Below are 6,541 nucleotides of genomic sequence, written 5' to 3' on the forward strand. Positions count from 1 at the left end.
GATGAATGACAAAAAACATAATTTACCGATCCAAAATTGTAAACTTTAGTTGAATGAGATAGGCTAAGCATGAGCCATCAAACGGATTCAATTATCCAAAACAGAGGTGATATGAAGCCTTTGAAGTCTGGACAAGGGCAAGCCTAAAATGAAATTGGGTTTCATTCACTGCAATGAACAAATGGATCATTTAAGAATATGCCGATAACCCCATTTGCTTGAGGCCTCTAAAACTAGACCCAAAAGGTTGATACTGGGAGTCCAATAAGAGATCAAGATTATGGGAAAACTCATTAGTTATGTCTGAAAATTTTAGGTTTGAACAATTATGTTTGTAATATATATATATATATATATATATTAATAATTAAAAAAATTTAACAAATATTACCTTATAATTACCATTTTAATACGGTAGATATAATAAAAGTAAGTAAACACTGAAGCAAAGTTGCTATGGCGTTGTCCTCCAACGTAATGATGGTAATCTGCTCCACCATAAAATGGGACAAGTCTTGTAGTGCACTCCAGGTGAAGTCGTATGTGCATTACACAATGTGTAATACCCTAATTTTGTTCGGACATTTTAATCCATTTAAAGATGATCAGGAAATAATTTGAAGGTGTTGGTGCTCGATGAAGCATTAATTCAAATGATGAAGCGTGGAGTTTGCTTTTGGAACTTTAGGCTCAATGGAATTGTAATCGTATATGGAAATCGAGATACAAATGAAATTCGATGCAAATTAAGTGTCTAAAGTCCATTTACATCTTACAAGCCCAGCTAGAGTACAAATAATTACAACAACAATTACAAGACCCGAGCCCACAAAACAGAGAAGGCCCAAGTTTGACCCAGTTACAAGACCCAACCCATTTTGAATCATTTCCAGCTCCCACGTGCAGTCTCCACGTGAAATTTGCAAGCAAACAACCTTAAGTCAAACTAAACACATAACCCAAAAATTAGGGGATGATTTCACCTAATCCCATCTTAATCTCAACAACCAATAAAGAAAATATGCAAGAAGAGGACAAGGGGCTTCAGTGGAAAAAAGAAATAAAACGACCAAAAATCAGCAGCACAGTAACCAAGTAATATAAACAAAGGTCTTTATCCCTTCATGTTTTTTTCGAATAAACAGAAATAAATGGTAATGATTTGAGGTATTTTTCATTTCATTTTTCAATTCCTAGCATGTTGTGTATCGTTGGCGTTTCGAAATCAATAAAAAATAGATATGGATTGGATATTTACCTGTGTTGTGCGAACTCAGATGGAGTCGTGTTGACTCCATTTCATTTCCATTCTGATTTCATTGTAGGAAAAGAAGAGTTGAGAGTAAATAATATTTTTAATCAAAACAGTAGCATTTCATTTTTCAATTCCTAGCATGTTGTGTATCGTTGGCGTTTCGAAATCAATAAAAAATAGATATGGATTGGATATTTACCTGTGTTGTGCGAACTCAGATGGAGTCGTGTTGACTCCATTTCATTTCCATTCTGATTTCATTGTAGGAAAAGAAGAGTTGAGATTAGTAAATAAATATTTTTAATCAAAACAGTAGAAGGAAAAGAGAAGCCTTATGTTACTTAGGTCTTAAGGGTTTCACAATTTATGGCCTTGTCTGGAGTCAAGAGAAATGTCGAGAGTCTGGTAGGTTTATAGGAGATCGGTGTATATTGAGAGTCCGATTTGAGGTATAGAACAAAGGTGGAAAGCATGCAGTGGCTCACACCGATTTGCTAGGGATTTGTTTATTTTGGGGTCTTGGTCGAGAGTGTACGAGAGAGAGAATTAGGGGGAAAACACCATTAAGGTAAAGACAATGGTGTCCGGATCAGGACTATGCGCGAAGAAAGTGGTAGTCGAGGCCCGCCACTACATACTCGGTTATTTGGTTTCCATCATGGCCAAGGAGCTGCTCAACGGCCAGAAAGTCATCGTTGTCAGATGCGAGGAAATCTGTATGTCCGACGGATTCGTCTGCCAGAAGATGAAGTACATGAGATCCTCCATTAACGTGAACACCAAGCCTTCCATGGCCTATCCATTTCCGTGCCCCCTCCAAAATATATTGCACTCCGTTCGTAGAATGATACCGCATAATACCACGCATGGTGCAGCTGCCCTTGCTCGTTTGAAGGCCTATGAGGGTGTTCTGCCCCGTATGATAAGATTAACTTGTCGGGTTATTTTCATTAGAGGTTGGATGGAATCATTATGATACCATAAGGGACCTAGAGAAGAATAGGGGGAGAAGAGAGATTTGCTGTGTGTGAGAGTTTAGGTATAAGTTTAGTCTAGGTTTAGTTTTTAAAGTTAGGTTTTATAAAACTTTGGGTTAATTATCTTTTAGCCATCGAAACTAGAGGTAAGATAGTTTTGATCCTTCTAATTTATCGTTATTTCACTTAGTCATTAATAAGGATTGTCGAATTTATCCCTTTGTATTGTCATGATTTTGTATTTCCAGATTTAGGTTCAGTTATAGCTTTCGGTATTTAGCAAAAGGGTCATTCGAATTTTCTGCTTTAATTCATTTAGTCCACGATTTGAGATTTTCATGTTTATAATTTTGTTACTTTATTCATGCAATTTAATTTCAATCCATCCATGTTTAGGAACTATCTTGATTTCAATATTAGTAATCATGTTAATTATATTTTAATCTTTGCATTTTGCCGTGTCATGACTTATTTTTTGTTGTTTTCATGTGACTTAAGATGCTTATAAAAATATTTAAATACATGTAGTACATATAATTTATTTCGTATTATACATGTACTTCATATTATAAATATATGTGTATGTTAATTTCGTGAACATTTTTTAACTACAATGTATTTAATTGTGTATAATTAATTAATTAATAATTAATTGTTGATATGGAAATATCATGAATGTTTGTTAAGATGTTATGTATGTACTTGCATGGGCATGTAATTTAAAGTTTGCATAGTGATTTATATGTATGTTAACCTCATATTGCAACTCAACCTAATTACATAATTTGATTAAGGGCAATACACTTTTAATTTAAAATTGTTGGAATGGCTTTTCTTAACTCACTAGATGGTTGTTTTCGACGATTTTAAATTAAAAGTATTTCCTGTTATTGACACTTAAAAAATGGTTCGTCGCCTTAAATTTGGGAATGAAAGAAAAGGAAATATTCAACTATTTAAATTTTTCGAGAAAAGGTCATTAGAACTCACTAAAGATATGGTCTCGATTTTTTAAATAATCAATTATTCTTTATCTTTCTCATGGCTTGATAATCCTAATTTAACTTATTTTGTTACTTTTGAATAATATAGATCTTGCATTTTTGTTGTTTTAAGGGGTTAAAAATTAAATTAAAGATGAACTTGTAAAATTCGTTGCAAAGACATTAAGTAACCTATGGGGTGTAACATCCCAAAATTCGGGTTAGTGACTAAAATGAGAATTTTTTGAATTTGAGGATCAATTTAAGGAAATTGATAAGTTTAAGAATTTAAATAGGACTATTTCATTGGATTAAATCATAATTATGGAATAAGTAAAGGGCATTATGGTAATTAGTTTAAAAAGATATTTTCTTTCCCTTATTAAGAATGAAACACGTGGGATGTGAAGAGTGATCTAGAACTCTTCTTTTCCTTCTTCATTTCTTCTTCTCGTGGGTTCAAGCTCAAACCTCAAAGGTGAGTTTTAATTTTTATGATTAATTCTTGAATGTTTAAGTTGAGTTTTATTCCATGAGTGCTATATAAGCTTAAGGAAAACTTATAGAAGCTTTAAACACCAAAAGGAGAGAATTAGAAAGGAAATTTGATTAAGGGTTGAGAAATGAATTCTTGATATAAAGAGGTTTTTGAAGTTTTAAAGATGGATTTGACTTGTCAATGAGTTAATTAAGAAGTTAAAGGTGATAGAATTAAATTTAGAACACATGTAAAATTTAATGAAATTATTTGATTCAAGAATTATGGTGGATTATGGGAGATGGTAAAGTTTTATAGTGCTATAAGAAGGTTGATACATGTATAGATAAGTTTTAAGGCATAAGGAGAGGTTAATAAGTAGAATTTGAGGTCAAAGTAAGAATTTTCGGGCTCAAAATGTAATTTATGGGTTGTGTGCATCGATGCATCTTCAATGTGCATCGATGCACTCTCAAATAAATAAACATCGAGTACAATTGGTGCATCGATGCATGAGGAGTGCATCGATGCATCCCCTTAAAATGAAAACATCGAATGTAAATTGTGTATCGATGCATGGTAGTGCATCGATGCACATGTTAAAGAATGCATCGATGCACTGAAGAATGCACCGATGCACTTCAATGGGAAATGAAATAAATCTTTATTCAATGTATTGATACTGATAGTATCAATACATGATTATGTAGACATCGATCGAAAGCAAAGTTCGTATAGGTCGACAGAGTAAGATATACAACATAAATAAGAGTTTAAGAGGGTTCATTGAGACCAGGTGAGTACATGATAGTAATTGTACGTTATGTTAAGGAATTAAGACTTGCAATGAGTCCAATTCCGATATTATATGATATAAGTATTAAAGCATAAACATGTAGTGATATGGTGTTAGATGTATGGTATATGAGTAAATGCATATGTTTAATTGTTGAATGCATTTTTATGTGTGAACTATGTAAATGCTTGTATTATGATAATAGGTCATGTGATCATGAAATATATGATAAAATATATATGAAAATAATATGACTCATATATGCTTATATTAGAATGCTATATGATATGTTAGTATAATAAGATATATTAGATATTGATAATAAGACATAAGATTATATGCATATGTAATATATGTTAAAAGATAAGAAATAATATGTTATATGCATATGAGAAAAAGGTATACGTGATGTGACCATGTGTGAAAAGGATGAATAATGTGAATTTCATGGAAAATGCTACGTGAAAGTAAACTACGTGACTATGTGATCATATGAAATGTGATAAAGAGCTATGTGAAAGAACTATGTGATATGAATATGTGAATGTGTAATGAGGTAAAAGATAATGCCCATGTCATGTGTTATGAGAGCTATAGGTATAGTTGGCATGCCAAGAGTCGAGGGTCTACACGGTCTTTCGGGATATAGTGGTCCTTCGGGATATATATGTTATATGTGGTCCTTCGGGACTATGTGTTATATGTGGTCCTTCGGGACATCTACGTTATCCTTTGGGACAAATTCTACGTGCCCCTAGTGGGATTTATACGAGCAATGGTGACAGCATAGTGCACAACCTCTATGTACTCACGTACCTTAAGTTCTCAATAGGGTGCATGGGATTTGAAAAGAAACCATAATTTAATATAACAATATGTATAAGTGACAAGTTAGGATTATATGATAATAAAGGTAACAAGTGTATATGGGTAATAGTGACATGAGATGTGATATGGTTATGTATGATATGATCATAGTAATTATCCATGTATTATTGTGTTTGAAGTTATATTATATGTTTATGTTCAATATATGCTCATTTGATGGAATTGAATCAATGATAAGGATATAAGTAAGGATAAACCGGTAAGTGATGGGTTTAATAGGTATATATAATATGTGTTATATGGGATGTTCATGCATTTGTTAGTTTACTTTATGTATTTACATGTCTCACTAAGTCTATGACTTAGCGTGTAAATGTTTTACACGTAGGTGTGGATAAGTCAGAAGATCAAGTTTCAGATCCGTTGAGCAGCATATCTCTGTGCAAAGTTCAGATAAGAAATATTTTGTAAAGTATGTCTTGTCATATAATTTAGTATGTTGGCATGTAACTAAGTCATGATATATATGTATGCTCTGAGGGAGTCTGTTAAGGTTTTAAATATGTTTATGTAAAAGAATTACTTTATAGAATAAAAGTTTTAAATTTTCTATGGTTTTTATAAAAGTATATACTTTGACTGGTCAATGTGACACCTCGGATTTGTATTCAAGTCGGGTACGAGTTGGGGGTGTTACATTTAATGGTATCAGAGCTAAGGTTTAGCCGATTCTAGGCTTAAACCGAAGTCAAGAGTATTTTGAAAATGTGTACATGCCAACAAAAAGTGAAAGTTTCTGATCTGATAGAATTATGAGTATGCTGTCTTCTAATAGAATTATATTGTTATATATTAGATGTCTGATCGTGAGAGTCCTCGCAGTGAAAGAAGAAGTAATAGACCTGAGGGTAGTAGCAATTCACCTGCCCTGGCCAGGCATGGTGAAGAGCGAACACCTCCAATAGTACCAGTGAGAGATCAAGGGATATTTTACGGGACGGTAAATGCTTTTTGTCACGTTTTCAACTCTCTGCGCCCTCAACTCCTTGAATGAATATAGTTCAAGAATTGAAAGGTTTAGGAGTACTTGAGTTTAGGGGTGAAGCTGAGGAAGATTCGGTTGCTGCGAATTTTTGGTTGAATGATGTCAAGATAATGTTAGATGGACTTCACTGTTCTGATGTGGAGAAATTAGATGGAATAGTTTCTTTGTTAAGGGGACAA

The 6,541-nt window shown here is 33.2% G+C and overlaps 1 pseudogene; it reads left to right on the top strand.

Annotated features, from left to right (window-relative positions):
- Positions 1–1,832: 1,832 nt before the first annotated feature.
- Positions 1,833–2,286, top strand: LOC120199355 (annotated as a pseudogene).
- Positions 2,287–6,541: the final 4,255 nt, after the last annotated feature.

The sequence above is a fragment of the Hibiscus syriacus genome, unplaced genomic scaffold, assembly GCF_006381635.1.
Source record: "Hibiscus syriacus cultivar Baekdansim isolate YM2019G1 unplaced genomic scaffold, ASM638163v2 tig00005411_pilon, whole genome shotgun sequence".
Lineage (NCBI taxonomy): Eukaryota > Viridiplantae > Streptophyta > Magnoliopsida > Malvales > Malvaceae > Hibiscus > Hibiscus syriacus.